Raw genomic sequence first — 22,663 nt, forward strand, 5'->3', positions numbered from 1 at the left:
CCCGAGGGAATTATGCACCAAAAAAATAAAAATCATGCACACAATATTTTCAAATTCTGCAAATTTTGTCAATAAATAAATGTGGCTCCAGCATGGCAATGGGGGGCACAGGCAACTGGCTGCATTGAGGTGGGAGCTCACCCTGAAGCACCCATATCCCCCAGTACAGGGATGGGGCAGTGAGGTTGCACCTGACCCTGACACAGTGCAAGGGCTGGGCCTGCCCGAGAAACACCCTGGGGCCCTGCCCCTCTGTGCCAGGCGTACCAGGTGTGGGTGGGCATGTTCAGCCCAGCAGGATCCAAGTGTGGAGTGGCTTAGTGTGAGGGGATAGGTTTCTGTGTGGGGCAATCTGGGTGTGGACAACTCAGTGGGAGATCTGGATGCACAAGGGCTTGTTGGGACTCTGCAGGGGATCCAGGGGACAGTGGTTGGGCTCAGCAGGGGGGTCTGGATGTGGGGAGATGGGGCTTGGTTGGGGGGGGGTCTGGATGTGGGGGTTCGAGGGGTCCAGGTGTAAGGAGGTAGGGCTTGTCAGGGTGAGGCTTCGATGGGCCTGCTTAATGGGGGAGCCCCAGCTGCTGCAGAGGGGATGCCTCATGCCAGGATCCCTCTCTGCCCCGTGATTTCCCTATCTCCTTTTCTTCTCCTTCCCCCTCCTCTCCCCTCCCCCTGCCCTATTCCATTCCCCTTCCTTCCCCACTGCCTCTTCCCCCCATCCTCTGTTACCCAGCCCCACCGCGGGAACTCACTGTTGCACAGAAAACAGGAAGACTCCCAGCACACAGAAGTGGAGCCCCACTGGCAACTAGGACCCTGGAGGCTGCGTTCAGCTGCAGAGTCAGCGGAGCCCCAGACGAGCTGCAGCCTCCGAGCTGGGCAGCTCTGCGTTTGCAGAAATTGGGGGGGAGGGGCAGTGGCATGTAACCCCGTGTGCCCCCCCTCATGCCTTGCCTCTATTTGTCGGGCAATCCGCCCCCCCCAAAAAACCTGCACACATGGTCGCCACTGCCGCTGCACCCCACGCAGTTTCCCTATGCGGGATTATTAAACTGGTGCCCCTATGCCCGACTTGCTCTTAGCAACACAAACATAAGCTTACAGTATTGGAAAACTTGCCACATGCACTTTATTAAAAACAGTTTAACTTAATTAAGCACACTGTAATGCTGATGGACTATACTTGCACTAAAGAAGTAGCGCTATAGAAAAAATTCTGATTTATTGACAGAATGATGCAAATAATATAATTTTTTAAATTTGTCAACATTTTATTGGAAATTTCTATGAAGAGGTATTAAAACAAGGATTTGTTTTTAATTAAAATAAATCTTTCTGGCTTTTTTGGCTGCAAAATCAGTAATAATGTCATCGTATGACAAAAACAAAGTGATGTCTTGTTCGATTGCAAGAATAGCAAGACCAGTCAAGCATTCCTGACTCCTTGTAGAACGGAGATAGTTTTTAATGAGCTTTAGTTTTGATAAACTCCGTTCTCCTGATGCTACTGTTACAGGAATTGTCAGTAGAATACGAGTGGCAATGTACATATTAGGATATATGTCAACAAGTTTGCTGGTATGAATAAACTGTACAATGCCCATCACCGATTTTGAATGTGGCAACATTGGTGACAGTGTACTCAATTCTTCGTACAGTTCAAGTCCATTTAAATCAAAACTATCACCATGCTTCAGGAGGCTCTTTAGGTTCTTGCACTTTGTCATTTGCTGCTCTTGTTTTCCTATTTCGTTGAATTTAGTTATGTCATACAAAAATCCAAACTGTTCATGGTGTACTCGTAAGGTATTAAACCTTTCATCAACAGCAGATATTGCTTTATCTATCACAACATTAAAAATATCAACCTCAAATTTCTTTTTTGGATCGTCTATGGGCTCATCTGCTCCTTCATATTCCACTCGCCGTTTTTTCCTTGAAACTCGTGTCACGTTTAGACATAGAAATTTTGGTTCTACACCAAGTGCCTGTGCAAGCTTTCTTGCTGTAATCTGTGCTTCTTTGAATCCATTTTCTCTGTATTTCTCTAAAAAGTTTTGTGTGTTATTTAGTAAGGTAAGTGTTGAATCAAGCTGCATCATTGGACTCTGCATTATTTTGCTTACACTTGAGATTTTAACAAGAATGTCATACCAGATTACGACAGATGTTAGAAACTTGAAGCTGGATATTTCAGAGGCCAATGACTGTGCTTCACTTTTAGCTTTTGGATCTCTGGCTTCTTCCGAAATAGCAACCAGTGCTTCATAAACTTCCTCAGATTGATATCTCAATGTTTTTGCACTTTCTACTCTGCTTTTCCAGCGTGTCTCAGATAGAGGCTTAACGGTAATACCATTGACATGTGTTTTGAATATTTGCCATCATTGAGTGGAAGCTGAAAAGAGCACGTAAATGCGTTGTAACAAACCAAAAAAAGAAATACCTTCTACAGAAGACATGGCCATATCACACAAAATCAAATTAAGGCTGTGGCATGCCCCCGGAACAAAAAAGGCTCGTGGATTTTCTGCCAGCAATCTAGCTTGCACACCAGAAATGCATCCTCTCATATTGGCACTATTATCATAGCCTTGTCCTCTAATATTTATTATGGACAATCCCATTAGTTTTAGTTCATCAAGGAGAGCTTGAAAAAGTCCAAAACCTGTAGTGTCCTCTACTTCTAAAAATGTGATAAATGATTTCTTAACTGTAATCTGTGCTGAATCACTAATGTCGACAAATCTCACTACTAACGACATCTGTTCTTGATGACTTATGTCCGGAGTGCAATCTAGAATTACAGCAAAATATTTTGCCAAAGTAACCAATGAAACAATTTTGTCTTTCACTTTATCACTCATTAGCATGATCAGTTCATTTTGAATTCTTGGTCCCAAATAGTGGTCATGTATTTCATTTTCAGTTACTCTTCGGAGATGTTCACTCATCACTGTGTCAAATTTTCCCAGTAATTGTACTAGGCCCCCAAAAATTGCCATTTTGGGGCTGGAATAATTTCTCAATGCTTCCTCTAAAAGCAAGATTGTTTGTTGATAGATATTCAACAATAGATAACAGATGTTCCAAAACACAACGCCAATGCTGCGTCTCTGACTCCAGCAATCTTTGATCTTGGGCATCAAGAGTTGTCTGATTTTTTAACCTTACACTCAGCTCACACCATTTGTGCATACTTTCAATGTGGTGTTGTGCCTTTTCATGTTGCAGTAATATGTGACTAAGATTTTTCCAATCATTAATACCCATGGTTGGTATCTTAAAATTGCTACTATTGAAAATCTTGAATGGGAAACAAAATACAGCATCCTTGCATTTAGAGTACACAAGCCACTGTCTGTTGACAATTTCACCGTTAGAAGGTCTTTTGTAGTAATTGTTTTCTGTGAATTTCCTACCTCTAATGTCTTTAGGATATTCAAGACCTTTTATTCTCACAGGGCCTTTCTCAAGTATAATGGCACGTAATTCGTTGTTTAAAGATTGTGCCAATGTCATCTATATCCCATGCTAGTACAGTTTCAACTGTTGTAATTTCTTGTTTTGTATCTGCATCTGTTTCAAATGATTGTTCCATGTGTTGTTGTGTTTCTTGAGCTTCGCCTGCATAAACATTTTCTTCCGCAGTTACTTGATGATCTTGATCAACTTTATTGTTTTCATGACGTACAAACTTAAGTATAGAACCCTTCTTTGCTTGTATAGCTAATCCTATTTCATCTTTCCGTTTTCTTTTTTGTGACCCGGAAAGTTGTTTTCGATACGACATAACTTATAAGGTTGTTTTTTAAAGAAATAACTGTTTAAATTATTGTCAGATTATCAGAAATATTATTTAAAATAACTAATATAGGATAGCCATGAGCCTGTGACCTTGAGCTAGTGTGAAGACATCTCACAAGGCGCTCCACCCATGTCATTTTTACAAAGCCACTTTTTAGTTTTAAATGTATAGTGGGCATCAGACTTAATGTTAGTTACAACTCTATATCAACCTTATACTGTAAATGGATCAATGGCATTATCCAGTTTAATAAGCTGGGTTTCCAAGCAGTGGGAAAATATAACCCTAGTTTTATTCCTAGGTAAAGCACCAAGTGACCAAAATGAAGTCAGCACAGAATCATCTCATCTAGATTAAGGTAGCACAGAAATGTTACAGAAGTCCTATTGTGTCTTATTTTTGTTTGGAAAGACGTTAGCAATAGCAGCGCATTTTGGGCACTGCCAGAAATACATGATAAATCACTGCCTCTAAAGTTCCATCAAAACCTGACATTTTCACAGCTCCAGCATGATCTGCTGCACAGATTCTTCACAAGAAAGTGTCCCTGGCCTTTTTAACTCATATTAACCATGTATTTACTTTATGAAAGTTGGACAAAACATTGTGAAAATGTAAGACATTGGCTGCCCAACCTCTGGGCTGGCAAAAGCTATACTGACTCACTGGAAAAAAAAGCAAGAGAATCGGTCACTCTATACACTAGTAAGGAGATGAGCATATTACAGTTGTTGGAGGGCTCTATTTAGCAGTAACATGGCTATAGGAAAGCCAGTCAACATTTTTTGTTTCTCTAATGAAAACAAGCCCACTCCCTGCCCCAAACCAAACTTGTCACAAATAATTGTCAGTAACTTAATTTTCTGTTTTTGGCTAAGATATTGATATATTTTTTAAAAAAATATTGAAATTGGATTCAGGATTGTTAGCAAGCATTTTTGGCAAACAAAGTTGTTCAATGACAATCTAAATGGCAACACAGTCCTGCTTCCATGCTTGGCTCACCCCGGCCTGCTGGTCCCACAGCTGCAGTAGAGGAGGAGATCGGTGGAAAACTGCAGGACCCCAAAATCCACCTCTTGGGGTGCAGAGTGGCAACAGCAGCAGCAAACCCTCAGGTCCGATCACACGCCACTGGGCACCACCGCCAGTGTTAGGTAAAAAGCAAGTCCTTACTCACCTCTCCAGCACCCGAGTTCGTGCGGAGTTGGTATGGGGCTCACAATCTGTCAGAGACCAGACACCAATTCGTTGATCAACGGACTCACACTATCCTTAGCTTAAAAGGCTTCGGAGTAAGTGTGGCAAGTTTATTAGGGGTGAGCATCAATATTTATACACAGAAGTAAACAAAGTGATTAACAGATCATAATGGTCATGCATAATCAATCAAGATTCTACAGGATAAAACAGCTTAAAATGTAAACTTAAAAAGACAAAAGGGGAGATGGCTACTTAAGGGGAGGGAGGTGTCATGAGTAGTTTGCAGGTCAGAGCTTTGATTAAAAGTTTCAGACAGAGACATCAAGTCTGGGTTAAGTTTAAGCTCATCAAAAGTTCAGACTCAACATTCCTCCATTTGTAGCTTTGGGATAACTATTTACCAAAAGCTACACCCCATTTTAAGGAGCCAAGGGCCGCTTGGCAATTTCAGCCTGGGCCAACTCGAAGAGAGTAAGGCCTTTGGCTGAAGTAGGAAAAGAATAAACTGACCCACATGAGTCTATGAGGGAGGGGACACACTGAATACAGCAACACAGTATTATAAGGATTACTATGGCCCCAACAATACCCACCAAGAGTTTTTTAACCCACCCAAATCCAGGCAGCCAATTCCATAAGGCTCCCCACCAATCATAAGGTGGCTGGCCAGAGGAGTAGTTCTTAGCCATTTCCCTTAGATGTTTGGTACGTTGAAAAGTGTCAGGGTAGGTGTCATTTACAAAAACACAGCATTCTTCATTTATGAGGGCGCAAGTTCCTCCGTGGGCTGCTAACATTATGTCTAAAGCCATTCAGTTTTGCAAAGCTAACTGGCGCAGCTGGGACATTTCCCCGGCCTGATTCTCAAATACGGTCGCAGTTTCATTGGTTAAAGATTCTAGTAGTCCCTGTAGATGGATGACATCACCCCTCAAGCTAATGAGACCAGCCCACCGCTGCCACAACAAACCAACACGGATATTAATATCTCTGAAGGTTTCACGGATGTTACGAACATGGGGAAAATGAGGGGGAGTGAGGGAGATGCGAGAAGGCGGTGTTAGCCACGCTAAATAACATGACCCTGCCCAATCAGGGGAGAGAAAGTAATAAGCTTTGGGCCCGCACACCCAGTATGTTCCATACAGTGCGTTTCGGGTATTCCATTTCTCAAAGTAGGAGGTAACCCACCACCCGTTGGACCACTGTTCCCCTGGTAACGCAGAGGGGTCGTTGTGCGAACTGCAGAGGCACAATTTGGTAGTGGTGTTTTCAAAGTGCAGTGTAGTACTGCTTGAGCAGTTGTAGAAGGCAATCGTATATCCCTTAACAATTAGTTGGACACCCTCGTGATCTGAGCAGGGCTTCTTAAAAGCTGACTCTGAAGGCTTGCCCACCCATGAAAAAGTTGGATCGGGGTGAGGGATCCACATATGGGATAAGTGGGATGCGCAAGGCTTGAAGCCAAGATTTTTACTAAAGGCGGTGCCATTAAAATACATGTTGCATTTACTTGTTCCCACAAAAGTTGACCCCTTTTCTTTAACAAAACACAGTGATCCTGTCTGATTGGTTACCCTGAGATATCTGTTAATTGGCACTCCTGTTTTGTCCCATGTAAGATTGTGTTGGACTGGATCTTTTACTCTAGCCGGTGGCATCCAAGTCATATTAGCAGTGGTCAGGGGAATGGGTGTGAAGGGGAGTCCCTGTTCTGCATTTACTGGAAATTAAGTACATACCCAGCAATTACTTCTATTTCCTAAAATACGAGTTTTAACCTCGTGGGAATATCTAATAAAAGCATTATCTTCATAAGCAGAAAATAAACTAAAAAGGCATAATAAAAAACATACAGTTGTCAGAATAAAAGGCCTTCTCATTTTTTCCGAGTCAATTTAAGTCTGATGTCTGAAAGAGGTAAGCTGGTCCACTGGTCAGAGGCAGTGTCCTCAGTGGTGGCAAGAGCTGCTGGTCCGTCACTGTGGTCCACTACGGCTGGCTTGACGTGGGAGTGGTGGATCCAGGATTTGCGTCCTTCCAGGAACACTGCAGTCTGGGTTGTTAAAAGAACCTGGTGGGGTCCAGTAGACCTCGGCTGGAGGGTGTCGCCACGAACGAACTTTTTGGCCCAGACGAAGTCCCCTGGTTGGAACGGGTGGATCTGTTCTTCCAGCGGCACGGTCTGGGAAAACTGCGAGGCTTTCCAAAGGGTATGGAGGCGAGCCTGTAGGGAGAGAAACTGGCACGCGGTCATATGATCCCCTCCCAATAGTGAAACATCAGCACGTGGTAGCGCCCTGCCTTTGAAAGGGGGGTGTCCATAGAGCAGTTCAAAGGGGGATAATCCCAATACACGGGTTGGGCGAGTACGAAGGTGAAACAGGACCAAGGGAAGTACCTGAGGCCACTTTAACCCTGTTTCCTGACAGTATTTAGCCAATGTAAGCTTAAGCTCCCTATTCATACGCTCAACTTTCCCGCTAGACTGGGGGTGGTAGGGTGTATGAAAGGAATGTGAAATGCCCAGTCCTTGTTCTAAACGGCCAAGGACATGACCAGTAAACGGTCCGCGATCTGAGTCAAGCACGAGAGGGATGCCAAAACGGGGTACAATGTCTCTAAGGAGAATCTTCGCCACTGTGGCAGCAGTACAATTAGCAGTAGGAAAAGCTTCGACCCATGAAGTCAGAGGGCAAACCAAAACAAGGAGGTGCTTTTTCCCAAAAGCTTTTGGCATATCTGCAAAGTCAATTTGAAGATGTTGAAATGGAGCAGCAGGCGGAGGTCTTCCACCCTTAATTTTGTTAAGAGGCGGAGCAGGTCCATTACGCTGACATGTGCTGCATGCTTTCACTATTGACAGGCAGTAGGGTTGAATGCCTGGAGCATACCAAAAGCGAGCGATGGTGTCCACAAGGGCGTGCGTGCCGTAGTGACCCCCCTTATCATGGTGCCAATGAACTGCCACGGGGTATGTGGAGCAGGGGAGGCAGGCTCGGCCATCCGGCATAAGCCAGGTTCCTTTGACCAGAGTGGCTCCGAGGCTCTCCCACGACTGTAGTTCAGCAGCGGGTACTGGTACGGGGTGCGGTGGAGTAAAGGAGGAGGTTACAATAGCCAACGTGGGCATGGCTAAGGGTAAGACGGCAGCCGTCTTGGCGGAGGCGTCAGCCAGGGCATTCCCACGGGTGACGGGGCTATCATCTTTAGTATGGGCCCGGCAGTGAACTACAGCCAGGACCGAGGGTTCTTGGAGGGCGTCCAAAAGCTTGTGGATGAGGGGGAGGTGCTGAATGGGTTTACCGGCAGCTGTCTGGAAACCTCGAAACTTCCAGAGGTGGATGTGACAATGCACAACTCCAAAAGCATACTTGCTATCAGTAAAAATGGTAACGGTCTTACCAGCGGCCAACTGGCAAGCTCGGGCCAGTGCATAGAGTTCGGCGGCTTGGGCTCCCCAGTTGCCTGGCAGTGAGACGGCCTCTTGAACGTCCCATTCAGAGGTGACTGCATAACCGGTGAAACGCTTGCCATCAACATAGAAGGAGCTTCCGGCCGAGAAGAGGATGCAATCAGGGTTGTCCAGTGGCACGTCAAACAGGTTGTTCCTTATCTGTAAGATGCTATAAACTACTTCCACACAGTCGTGCTGATCCTGGAGGACTGGCAGGTCAGGAAGCAAGGTAGCTGGATTAAGGGGCCCACACCTTTCAAAAATTAGGTTAGTGTCTTCTAAGAGTTCGGCCTCTAGCTGTTGCTGACGATGGGCCGAAAAGACTTGGGTTGTGCCCCTACGCAGAAGGGCTGACAAGGCATGAGAGGTCCAAACCGTGGTAAAATGACCCAGGGTCAGGCTCTTTGCCTTTGTGATCAGCAGGGCAGCTGCTGCCAGAGTCCGGGTGCAGGATGGGGTTCCCTGAGCGACAGGGTCGATCTGCTGAGAGTAAAAAGCAAGCGGGAAATGGTGGGGCCCGCTCAGCTGGGTAAGGACGCCACTAGCAATTCCGCCCCTCTCGTGGACAAAAAGGTGAAAGGGTTTGCTGTAATTGGGGGGGCGGAGAGACATGGAGGAGGCCACACTGTCCTTGAGTAACTGAAAGGCTTGGATCGTGTCTGGGGACCACTGCAAAGGGTCAGGAGCAAGGTTAGCAGTGAGTCGGTGGAGCGGTTTGCTTAACTCCCCGCAGGACGGCAACCAGGGGCGACAGAAGCCAATTAATCCTAAGAAACCTCGAAGTTGTTTCTTGGTGTTTGGCAGAGGGCAGTTTTGGATAGTCTTTATGCGGACTGGGTCCATTTGTCTCCCCTCTGGGGTTAACAGGAAGCCCAGATATCGGACCTTCTGTGAGACCCACTGAATCTTGTTAGGGTCTACCTTGTGGCCTCTGCTGTGTAGGTATAATAAAAGTGCCTTACCATCGATGCGGAGGGCAGCTTCTTCGCGGTTACCTAATAGGATGTCATCTACGTATAGGACTAACGTGGATCCCTGTGGACTGGTGAAGCCTTCCAAGTCGTGGCGGAGGCATTGGCTGAAAATCGTGGGGCTGTCTCTGTAGCCTTGAGGAAGTCGTTGCCAGACATAACTTTGTCTCTCCCAGGTGAAACCAAAGAGATACTGAGAGTCTGGGTGCACAGGAATGCTGAAAAAGGCTGATTTTAAGTCAATAACAGTGAACCACTCAGCATCCCAGGGGATTTGGCTGATGATAGTAGCTGGATCAGGAACTACTGCATGAAGAGGGACCACATACTGATTAGCATCCCGTAGATCCTGTACAAAGCGCCAACGAATAGGGTCTCCGTCCTTTTTAGGAGGCTTTTTGACAGGCAGTATAGGGGTGTTACAGGGAGTGCGCTGAGGGCGGACTAGCTTTTGTGCAATGAATCCCTCAATAATGGGGTGGATGCCCTCCCGGGCTTCCAGCGACAGGGGGTATTGAGGGACTGACGGGGGGGTTAAGGAGGGCTTCACTTGAATCCTTACTGGCTCTGCCGAAAGGAGCAGGCCAACATCAGTGTCAGAAATTTCCCAGAGGGTTAAAGGCAAGTCAGTGAGGTCAGGGGAGAGAGGGGGGGGGGGTTTCCCAATTACCCTGAGTTGGGGTCGAATCTCCTAACACTGTCATCAATAATCCTACCCCTTCAGGAGTGCAGGTTAAAGTAGCCTCAAGCTTACAGAGTAAATCCCGGCCCATCAAAGGGATCGGACAAGCTGGGGAAAAAAGAAAACGGTGAGAAAAACATTTATCAGCATAAATAACATTTAGAGGCAAAGTGAGTCCCAGAGACTGTGGGTTGCCCTCCACCCCAGTTGCAGTTTTAACCTCAGAGGATAGCCAGGGAGAGGGGGCATGATTTAAAAGAGAGAAAGTAGCTCCAGTATCAATGAGGAAAGAGACAGGCAGTCCTTGGACTGAAAGGGTTAGACGAGGCTCTTTGCTGGGAGGGGAGAAAGTGAGGAAGGAGCCGGCTAAAGACATTAAGGAAATAAGACCATCACATTGTTTGCCTTCGCCCCCGGGGTACCGTCATTGAGGAGGCTGAGTTTGCTGCAGCTGCTGCTGTTGCCAGTAGTTGATCCAGGCCTGAGGAACGGGCTGGGCTGGTGGTGCAGGGGTGTATTCGTCCCTGGTGTAAGTATCTGTGGATGCGACCGGACCCTCTGGGCGTCCCCAGGAGCATTCACGTTTAAAGTGACCGGGCTGTCTGCACTGAAAACAATTTCCTGGTGGCTGGGGTTGCCAGGACCCTCTTCCCCGAGCACCCTGAAATCCCCTGCCACGGCCACGGCCTCTGCCTCGAATACCGCCGCGAAAAGCTAAAGCCATCAACTTATATTCTTCCTTTTTCTCTTTCTTTTTACTACTTTCCTTTTCTTTCTCCCATGCAAAATCAGCTACGTCCAACACTGAAGTGACTGACTCCCCTCCCCAACCAGGGCGAAACTTTATGAAATAATCCCTTACAGGGGGCACTGACTGATTCACAAAAAACGAAATAAGAGTAGGGTGGTCTGTTTCTCTCTCAGGATCCATCTGAGTGAACATTCGGGCCCCCTCCAATAGCCTCGACCAGAACTTTCTGGGTGGCTCATCAGATTCCTGCCGAATCTGCATGAACTTAGCCTGATTAGGCGAGCGACGAGCCATTTCTTTGAGTCTCTCTAACAATCGCTCTCGATCTGTTCGCAGCTGAGTCAGCCTTGGCTGACTCCAGTCTAGGGGATTCCAGCCAGCGGCTTGATCCCGCCTATCCATCCAAGTGGTATTAACCGCATCGCTATCCCCCCATGTCCTTTCTGCCATCCACAATCTACTACGTTCCTCTCCGGTCAAAACTCTACTTAACAACTGATCTACATCCGTATAAGTAGGATTATGACTTGAAAACAATCTTTCTAAAAGTTCTGTGATCTTTCGGGGATTTTCCCCAAAGGACCCTGACAACCGTCCCCACTCTTTCAAGTCCCATTCTAGCCATCCTTTATATTCCACAATATTAGTATGTTGTAACTGGCCATTATTGTCCACAAAAGGTTGGTCGTGCACCTGTAAAGGCATTTCTCTACTTACACCTTTATTACTCACAAAAGGTTTGGCGGAGGCAGCCTCTGGGCTATCCTCAGGGGAGGGATATGCATCCTGCTGCATCTGCTTGATCTTTTGCCTAGTAATTACTCCTCCCGAGGTGTGCCCCTCCATTTCCCCCTTATCCCTCTGCAGAGATTCCGATCTGGAGTCCTGCAGATTCCCCTCTGCGCTCTGGAGAGAGTCCCCCTGCGGAGGAATAGGGGCAGGTGCAGTGGGGACCAACTGACGAGTCAAAACACGCCGTGGTTTACACCCTTCATCGAAATAACATGGAGGGGATTCACTCTCGGGAGAATACCTGACTGCCATAATTTTTAAAGATTTCCACAGCTCTGCTGCTGTGTCCCAACAAAACCAGTAACATAACTGTCCCGGATGGTCTTTTTCGATCTGGCTCCTTACTCCTCTTAAGGCAGCCTGTTAGAAAGAGCCATACGAAGGCCACCTCATCTCCGGGTCGGCCAATACCGCGGTATACCCAGTCCAATTCCTTACACACAGTGTGTACAACTTCCTCCTAGACATTCCTGTCTGTACTGGGAGTTTCCCTTCGTTCCATAACTTATTTACAATCCCCAGCGGACTCTCAAGAGGCACGCTAGTCCCTTGACCCATGGTGTCTGACAGGAGCCCTCCAACTGGCGTTTATCCTGCTGTCCAGTACACGACCCCTCAATATTGAATTGGCTGGGAGAAATCTCCCGTGGCGCCTGCCAATTCGTATATGAGTGGTCTGACCACTGGACAGAGGCACCGCACCAGAAGGAAATCCCGGACGAGCCCCCAAATTGTTAGGTAAAAAGCAAGTCCTTACTCACCTCTCCAGCACCTGAGTTCGTGCGGAGTTGGTATGGGGCTCACGATCTGTCAGAGACCAGACACCAATTCGTTGATCAACGGGCTCACACTATCCTTAGCTTAAAAGGCTTCGGAGTAAGTGTGGCAAGTTTATTAGAGGTGAGCATCAATATTTATACACAGAAGTAAACAAAGTGATTAACAGATCATAATGGTCATGCATAATCAATCAAGATTCTACAGGATAAAACAGGTTAAAATGTAAACTTAAAAAGACAAAAGGGGAGATGGCTACTTAAGGGGAGGGGGGTGTCATGAGTAGTTCGCAGGTCAGAGCTTTGATTAAAAGTTTCAGACAGAGACATCAAGTCTGGGTTAAGTTTAAGCTCATCAAAAGTTCAGACTCAACACCAGCACCACGGACCATGGTGAAGTTAGCACAGCATCTGATCTCAGGGACGGGACACCCACGGAGCCACAGCAGTTCATCCTGCCCTGCGCAGCTCCCCCCAGATGAGATGTATCACTGCCCGCCCAGGGGAAAGATGCGGTCCCCAGCTAGGGTGACCAGATGTCCTGATTTTATAGGGCCAGCCCCAATATTTGGGGCTTTGTCTTATATGGGCACCAATTACCCCCCACCTAGGGTGACCAGACAACAAGTGTGAAAAATCAGGACAGGGGGCGGGGGATAATAGGAGCCTATATAAGAAAAAGACCCAAAAATTGGGACTGTCCCTATAAAAGTGGGACATATGGTCACCCTACCCCAACCCCCGTCCTGATTTTTCACACATGCTACCTGGTCACCCTATTCCCAGCGCAGCCAGCTGTGTGTGAGCATTCCAATCCAGTCCCTGTTGCTTGGGCTGGCTACGGAGGAAGTGAGTCACTTTCAGTTTCACTTTCTCGGCAGGCAGCCAGCCAGCGCCCCCCCTCTCCGCCCCCTCCCCCAACAGCTTTACCCAACCAAGCCCTGCCGGAAGGAAAGGAGGAGAGAGGGGTGCTCCGTGGGAGGGGGGTGGGGGGGGGAAATGGGGGGGTGCTCCATGGGGGAGGAAGAATGCACATTATGGGGGGCAACAAACGATACTGCCAGAGCCATCCAGCCTGCCTCACCTCACGCCGGGGAGAGAATCACACTCACAGGTGACAGATTTCAGAGTAGCAGCCGTGTTAGTCTGTATCCACAAAAAGAACAGGAGTACTTGTGGCACCTTAGAGACTAACAAATTTATTAGAGCATAAGCTTTCATGGGTTACAGCCCACTTCTTCGGATGCTCTAATAAATTTGTTAGTCTCTAAGGTGCCACAAGTACTCCTGTTCTTTTTACTCACAGGTGAGTTCCTTCCCCCACCCCTTCCCAGAGACCCCAGCAGCCAATCCCCTCCCTCAGACTGTGCTGCAGGCAGCCCATTTGTCTCTCTCTAGGATCCAACCCTGCTCTTACATGCTCCACTGCTTCCTGTCCATCCAGGCTCCCGGTACAGTGGTGGTCCAGACATACTGGTGCCCTACGCAGCTGCCTATGCTGCCTATGGCTAAGGATGGCCCCGGGGGGGGTTCTGCTGTGGGTGTGCAGCTCCCAGAATTCCCCCAGGAGTAAGTCACTGGCACGCACTATGCTCCGCCCAGCCCGTCTTTGAGGCTGCTCCAAGCATGCTGGGACAGACGTGCGGCCTGGGCTGCCGGGTAAGAGGCGCGTGGGGTCCCCCAGCAGATTTTTTTTTTTTTTTTTGCATTTTTTCTGCACGGGAGGCACAGAAAAATGCGGGCCATCTGAATTCTGCGCATCCGCCTCGGCACAGAATCCCCCCAGGAGTAATGTTAAAAAATGTACCCATACAATTGCATAAGCAATTACTATGACTGTGCAAGGAAACTGAGTGACAAAAACAATAGCTAGTTAGGCACCTGCAATTAAACAAAAATGCAAGTGTAGTAATTACAAGTGAAACTGTGGCCTTGATTCATCCATAAATTTGGATCCCAGGCCTCCAAAAAGTGTCCCCTGAGGCTTAGTAAACGTTCACCATGCAAATTAATGCAGAGGACATAAATTCACCCATTCCTCCCACACACTGCCCAGGTAAATGTACTTTCTGCAGAGAACTAAGCAGAGATTGGGAGGATGAAACTCATACCCAGAAGCAGTCCTCAGGTACCACTGTATTAAACCTAAGATAGGTAGATTTACTGGTAAGGATGCATTCTTGCAGCACAGTCTGTGTTCATCCACTATTCCATCCTATCAAAATAGCCCTCAGTGCAGGCCTCTTTCACAGCCCTAGTGAATCTCCATGCAATGCAGCAAGTGTCGTTCCACTGCTGTAAAAGGGGGCTTGATGTGGGAGAGCTGCTCAGGAGATACCTATTTTACACAAGCCCTATGGGCAGTAGCAAATAGAGGGCTTAGGGAACAATCATGTGCCAGGAAAGGTCAAGTCTCAAGGGTCTACAGTTGTGCAGATCCATTCCACCATCACCACCCCAACAGGAGGGCTGCACAGGGAGTGGAGCTTTGTGGCTGCTCTGCAAGTGTTCCATAGCCAGATGTTTCACTTCAAAAGAAAGAATCCATGTGCTTCACATGAGGATATGGTTTAGGGAGAAGCACTTTAGAATAGAAGCTGGATATGGTAGAACCCATGAACTGAACACGGGTTGTGACGTTGCTTCCCCCAGTATGGCAAATTCTATATTGTGATATATGAACAAAGGCAGGACTCGGGAGGTAAAAGGATGGCTTTTGAGGTTAACATACATGACTGGTAGTCAGTATCGCAGTTTCCCTGTGACGGAGAAAATCAAGAAACCTTCCCTGGGCTGTTGTTTCCCTGTCTTTAAAATGGAGACAATAATACATACCTACTTCGAGTCTTGGCATGGCCAATTCATATATGTTTGTAAATGCTTTAAAATCCTCAGCTGGAAAGTGCTTTGAGGTGGGAAGTATTATTATTATTTTTCTATATAAAATATAACACGCTGGTGAGGGCATACTGGGAGCACTTTGTGTAGTTTTGGGCTCTGTACTATGAAAAAAACGACATCATTAATGTAGAGAGAAGTGCAATAAAAATGCTGAAAGGTTTAGAAAACATGACCTATGGAGAGAGGCTAAGAGCACTGAATTGGTACAGACTAGAGAAAAGTAAAGCAAAGGGTGACATGATAAATATCTATGAGTACCTGTGAGGAATTAATACAAAAGAAAAGGAAGGGGTTATTTTCATTTGTCTTTATGGGTAAAACAAGAAGTAATGGCCTAAAATTAAGAAAGGTATAAATGGAGGGCAAAGAGTAAAAAGCCTTTATAACAGTGAGGTCAATTAGATAATGGAATAACCTGCCAACGGAGGTCATAGTATCGCAATCACTGGAAGTTTTCACAGTGCACTAGAGAGAGAACTAATGGGAGAGTCTGTAAAAATGTGTGAATACAATCCTGCAGAGATGACGAGAGAAGGGCTAGAGGAACCAAGAGGTCATTCTTAACCCTAATATCTATGATTTTATGATAATACAAAATGATAAATCACCAGTAGTAGAAATAGTAAGGTTCGTGAGCAGAATTTATGGGCCATTCCTGTGAAATAAATTTACACTCTACATTAGGATGCACTGTAAAAAAATGTTTTTTATCAGTACAACCGCCTGAGTAGTACATTTATGCTTATTAGCTCCTGGTGCATGTAGTTTGAGAAATTAATTGTATCACAGTTGTTTAAAAGTACTGTAGCATCAAATATTCCTGCAAGCATTTGGAGGTTTAATGTTGTGCAAAATAATTTATTAGTTAGTACCATCTTCAAACCTATATTACTTTTATTCTGAAACAGAGCAATTTTTCACTTTGATGTCAGAAACCACAAAGTACTGTAAAATCGTCATTTAATAAACTTTACATATTAATATTCTGATCCAGTATCCTTTACAGCATGATGACTGCCACTATTGTTAACTTTTTTGCTTTGCTTTGATGAATCTCAGCTTGCCTCTTTCTCCGGCTATCAGATCAGAATGTCTCCCTCTAGAGGCTAGAAACATTGCAATGCAGCTGCATGGAGGTTAGAGGCAGCTTAGTTCAAACAATGTTAGTATGGATTATATTAATGGAAAATCTATATTCCACTGATGCATATTTTTTCATATAAATTACAAGGCACTGGCAGTACATCTCTCCAATGCACAAAAAGGAACAGAAGTAGAAAATTAACAGTAACACACGTTACTTGGGACGCATTGGGGACAGCTGCCCTGTTTTACTGGTTCATAGGGGGGACCTGCAACAAGGCCTATATACCACGTAAGGCCCAATTTATTAAGGTACTTAACTACATGTCTAATGTTAAGCATGTGAGTGGTATCACCCACAATGAGCATGCAAAAGTGAGGCCCCCAAACTCATGAGATTTACATAAGCATAAAAAAATGTTAAAAACAATACATTTGGGGTTCTGTTGATATGCCTCCTGTTTTTTAGACTTAAAGGGACCTTGTTTTCAATTTTTTTCTCTGCAACCATGGGAGCTAGAAAATTACTTTCAGAAAATTTGACAGTTGAGAGTCTCATGCACAGTCGCATGACTCCAGGAGTTACGGGCTTTAAGAAGAACATCAAATGTCATATGACTCGTGATAAAATTACAAGACTCAACTGCACTCCCATGGGACCACTGACATGCTTTGTGTTAGGTATGTGGTTACATACCTTGCTGAACCAGGGCCTAAGCCTGATTTACACCCTCAGAATAGGTCTCAGGGCCTCAGGCCCAATTTAGATGGTGCACATGCCTTACTCAGAGAGCACCTGGTGAAATTCACCCCTCAACACAAACATTTTAATTTGATAAAAATAATATTTAGGACACATTATTAGGCATAAGATACTTCTGATGATACATCCAGAAATTTTCTACAGCATTACAACAATTACACTCTGACCTATAAAGTTTGAGACACAAACCAGTCATTAGAGAGCACCATCAAAACTAATCATTTTTTCCTTTAATCTTATGCTTTGTTCATTTCACTCTATAACAAATACAATTCCTACTGAGCAATATTTTATAGCCAATTTTCTGGGGATTTCCCCCCCTCACATAAAGAGCAAAATGATTTTCTCTGATTGCATAATAAATTTAGATTCAATCATATTTGCACAATAAGCTTATATTGACAGATGTATATTTAAAAACACTGGGTATTTGTCATGTCAGCTGCATTGAGCTGAAAGTTATGTTGTGTTTCTTTGACAGTGAATGTACTATAATATGCACACTCACGAATATACATCTGCTTTATACCAGTGATTACTTTGTGAGATAGCTGAAATATTCCTGAAGAGGATGAATGTATTAGAAACAGGTTGTTTTATAAAGAGCCCCACAGCCTTCTTCTATGAATGTCTCTAGCAATTGAAAGTCAGGTAAGAAAAGAGAATTAGAGAGAGAGAAAGAGAGATGCTGATGAAAGAATTTATTAAACAAAACTAGAACAAAAGCACAATGTGAAAATAACAAAGGAGAAGGAATGGAAAACTTACAGCAAGGAGCCAGATTCTGATCTCACTTACACCAGTCTACAACTAGAGTAACTCCATTGATTTTAGTGCTGTTGCTCTGGATTTACCTTTGTGTAATAGTGATCACAACCTGGCCCACTGCACCCAAAATATACATTCTGGTGAAATTCGTTCATTTTGGACAAAACCTAAGCCTTTGTGCAGTACACCAAGCAGGGCCGGCCCACAACATTTTGGCACCTGAGGCGGGGAGCTCAAATGACGCCCCCATGGTCCCTCACTTGGGCCAAAACTTTGAAAGGTCTCAATTCTGCCTTCTTGTTCTACTCCTCTCATGGTACCTACCCCAATAAAGGAGAACTAACAACTTAAAATGCCTTGTTCAAAAATTTTAAGTAACATTTAACTTTCAAACGCCTGAACAGCAAATGTAACTTTTTTTGTCTGCATAGTAAACACTGGCATTTTTATCTGTTTGAATAATCAAAGTGGTGCTTTCCGTGCCTTCTTGGTTGCAAAGATTTGAACTGCTTCCTGAAGGTCCACAGTCTGGGCCAGCTCATGCTCTATTGAGATGGTTGCAAGGCCGACCAGCATCTCCTGTGTCATTGTGGAGCATAGATGTGTTTTTATTAACTTCAGCTTGGTGATCAGCTTATTTGTGCACATATATTCCAGAACAGCCTTTGGAGTTGATCCTGCTGAAATGTATCTTGAAAGGGCTTTCAGTTCAGCACCTAAATCACTCGCATCAATATCGTGCATGCCCTGATGTGTCAACACTGTCTCTAGTGCCCTGCAGTGCTGGTGTAGGTCTTCTTCAGGTATAGTGAGGAGTTTTGGAATATCATACAACATCCCAAATATACTGCTGTGTTCCTTGAGCTGCATGAAATGTTCTTCAACTGACTGTATTGCACAATCTAGCACCTGGTTAAAGAATTCAACTTTGAATTATTGTTTGGGGTCTCTTATGGGATTATCCCTTGCCTTGTAATCAAAATGTCTTCTTCTTTGCTGACTCTTGTATTCTTGAATGCGTGGGAAAATAGCTTCAGTGTGAAGTTCCTCAGCCAAATTCTGTGCACTCTTCAGAACATTTTGAAATCCCTCATCTGACCAGTAAGACTGTAGGTATGACTTTGCTTTGTCCAGTTGTTCCATTGCTCCAGATATATCAAGGTCAACACCTTGGAGTCTCTTGCTTACAACATTTATTTCAAACAGTATGTCATGCCACAACACTAAGCCACACAGAAATTTGAAGTTATGTATGTTTCTGGTGATTCCATTTCCCTCTGCCACTGTTCTCCCACGAACAGTTCCTGTCATAGCATTATCCTCCATAGTGGCAACTATGGCATCATATATCTTCCCAAATTTGGTGTTTGATAGGCTTTATCGCCTCCACTCAACTTTCCCATCATGTGGCACTCAGTGGTTTCAGTGTCAGAGAGGATGTTCCCAGATGTTGCTTCAAAATTTGCCATCGATGAGTTGATGCAGAGAAAAATACATACATGCTTTGAATTACATTAAAAAATTAGGCAGTCTCACTCGAAGCTCATGCTGCATCACTGACCACCAAGTTCAATGAATGAGAACTGCATGGGACAAAAAAAGCTCGAGGGTTTAACTCTCGGATCTGTGTCTGAACTCTTCTGTTCTTTCCTCTCATGTTGGCACCATTATCGTAGCCCTGATCTCTCATGTCAGCTATCGCAATTCCCGTATCTTCCAACTTTTTTAAGAAGTACATTTGTCATACGAGCTCTTGTAGTATCATCAATGTCAATAAATTCTAGAAAATGCTCTCTGACAGTCACCATTGCAGGGATATTTTCACTAGATTCTGTTGTTGTTACAAAACGCACCATTAAAGTCATTTGTTCCGTATGGCTGATGTCAGGTGTGCAGTCCAGAATAACAGAGTAATATCTTGCTGACTTCAGATCTGCCACAATCTTCTGTTTGACTTTTGTTGCCAGTAACTATATGATCTCATTTTGAATTGTTTTTCCAAGGTAGTGGTGTGTGTACATTTCTTGGGTGGTGACTCTTCTTAGATGCTCCTGGAGTACAGCATCAAACTCAGCCATCAGCTCCACAATTTTAAGGAAGTTTCCATTGTTTGGCACATACAGCTGGTCTGAAGTGTCACGCATTGCTAGGTTTTGGGTAGCAAGCACTCTCACAATGGCAATGAGCCTTTTCAGAACATTTTGCTAGTAAAGAGACTCTGATGGAATCTTCTCTTGATGCTGATCATCTATGATGGCCTTTAACCTTAGTCTCATCTCAAGCTCTTTCCACCTATGGAATGCTCTCTGGTGATTTGCTGCCTTCTCATGGCATGCCAGATTTCCAGCCAGATTTTTTCCAGTCCGTTGTTCCTGTAGAACCCAATGTGGCTGGAACATTAGACTTGAAGAGTTTGCAACAAAAACAGTATGCAGCATTCTGGATTTTTGAGTACATAAGCCAGGGCCCCTCCACTTTGTCACCATTGGGGATTTCACGCCAGTAATGTGTTGGATGGAACCTTCTATTTTCATTGTCTTTGAGGAACATGACGTTTTTCACTTGCTGTGGCCCATGCAGTACAAGGAAATCCCTCAGGCTACTGCTCAAGTGGGTCCACAGTCCTGGATTCTAGACTTAAGGAACTAAACTCAGCAGCAGCTGTTTCTTGCGCCTCCACCACACTCTTCTCTGATCTACACTTTTCTTCAGGAATGTGCATTGTTACATCCATTTGAGATGGAGATATGGATGCTGCAGCAGCTGCCAGGTCACCTGCACTCTGACTAACTGGAAGATCAGGCATCTCCTCACCACTCATACCCTCACTGGGGCCGGAAGGCTCACCGTTAACATTTGTGTCTGTGTATCTCAGGAGAGCTCCTTCCTGCTTAGATAGAAGAGCTTCCTTTGCTTTCTTTCTTTTTCTGAATGCTGTCCCAGAGGGATGTTTTCTTCTTTCACTCATGACTGCTGTTCTGTGCCAGCTACAATGGCTCTCAACACTCAATTGAAGGGGACAAATAAGCAGGCTGGTAGCAGGGCCTGAATGAGGGAAGATATCAGCGTCTTAAGTGCCTAACTGGCTCCTACTACTTCAGTTGACTGCCTGTTCTCCTCAAGTGGGTTCAGGGAAGCAGCAGGAAACAGGAAGCTCCCTAAGAAGCTGGTGTTAATCAGTCCAGGCTCCTGGGGGTGCTAGAGAGGTACGTAAGAGGCTCCTCCTCCTCTCTCTCCCTGCAGCTTCTGCTGCTTTCTGTTATTCCCTCTCACCTTTTCTCCTGCCTGCCTGTTATGTCTCTTGTGCCCTCCTTCCTCCAGCACAGCACTCCACCATCTCTGTGCATCTAGAGCAGAGAGAATACATACGCACCAGCAGCAGACACAATTTTCTACACTCTGGGTCCTAGTGCCCCCCCCCACGGACTGGCACCTGAGGTGGCTGCCTCAGTTCGACTCATGGTAAGGCCATCCCTGGCACCAAGTAAGTGTCCCTATGCACATCTCCATATGTTGCAGAGATCCACTCAAGCAGAACTAACACATGATAAGCCATGGCAGACATTAGGATATGAGTGCTGATTCTTTAAATACGCAGCAGGATGCCAGGGGACTGGTGTCAATACTAGACAAAAGTGTCAGAGAGAAAGAAGTATAAGTGGATAGCACTGTTCTCCTGATTCACATGACGGTGGCTTTGTGGTGAATAGAGTGGGGCTTTGACTGGATGGCAGGAAGAACAGCGGTCGTGGTCCCTTTAAGGAACCCCACTACACTCAGTTCTGAGGGGAAGGCAAAAGGGGGCAACAAGGAATTGGAAGCCCAGATCAGGTGGGAGTATTGGCTTACCAGGAACACCAGGGGAAGAGTGTTTATATCCTGTACACTTCTGACTGAATCCTCCTTGAGCAACAGTTACTGCCTGTTCCCTTCACATGTCTTTGCCCACTTTGCTTCCCTCCACTCTGTGTTAGAAATAAGAGCACAAAGAAGTTCTCATCCACTTTCCCAGGCGATCTGAGAGAATATAACCTTTTTTTAAAAAATACAGAAGTTTTCATTACTGTGGCATTGCTCCCTTGCCTGCCCTCATTAAAAGGAGATGAAGGTGCAGCACAACAGCACTAGAATTACACATTGACCCCAACCTCACACACTCTCCCACCCTCAGTGCCTGCAATCAGCTGGTGAGGAATTAGTCATTATGTGCTTAAATTAGTAAAATAATAATAATAATTGAACAAATGATAAAGGTTTCTGCTTCATGGAAGTAAGTGAAAGTAAATGCAAACTAACATCAAATAGCGATGCTGAAATATATTCCCTGCTCTTCCTGTACCTTTACCTTTTGTCTTTACAGGCCCCTTTCTATTCTCAGTCTCTTCAGGAATTTAGCAAGAAATAGAAGATCGGGGTGGGGAGTTCGAGGGGGATGGAAGGTAGCAAACAAACAATTAACATAAGTCACTTGACAATTATAGGAATTCCAGGAGTTCTATGATGCTATTGAAGCACTGTGCAGTAACTGCACAAACTGACAAGGAGACAGCTTTCTTTCCCAATTTATGGTAGTTTCTGAGTTGGGGGAAATAGGCCAAATTCTGCCCTCAGTTACCCCAGTGTAAATTCAGTAGAACGCCACTAAGTGAATGGAGATACTCTGAATTTCCAATGGTGTAACTAAGAGCAGAATTTGGCCCTCTGTGTT

This window comes from Emys orbicularis, chromosome 2 (assembly GCF_028017835.1).
Source record: "Emys orbicularis isolate rEmyOrb1 chromosome 2, rEmyOrb1.hap1, whole genome shotgun sequence".
NCBI classification, from domain to species: domain Eukaryota; kingdom Metazoa; phylum Chordata; order Testudines; family Emydidae; genus Emys; species Emys orbicularis.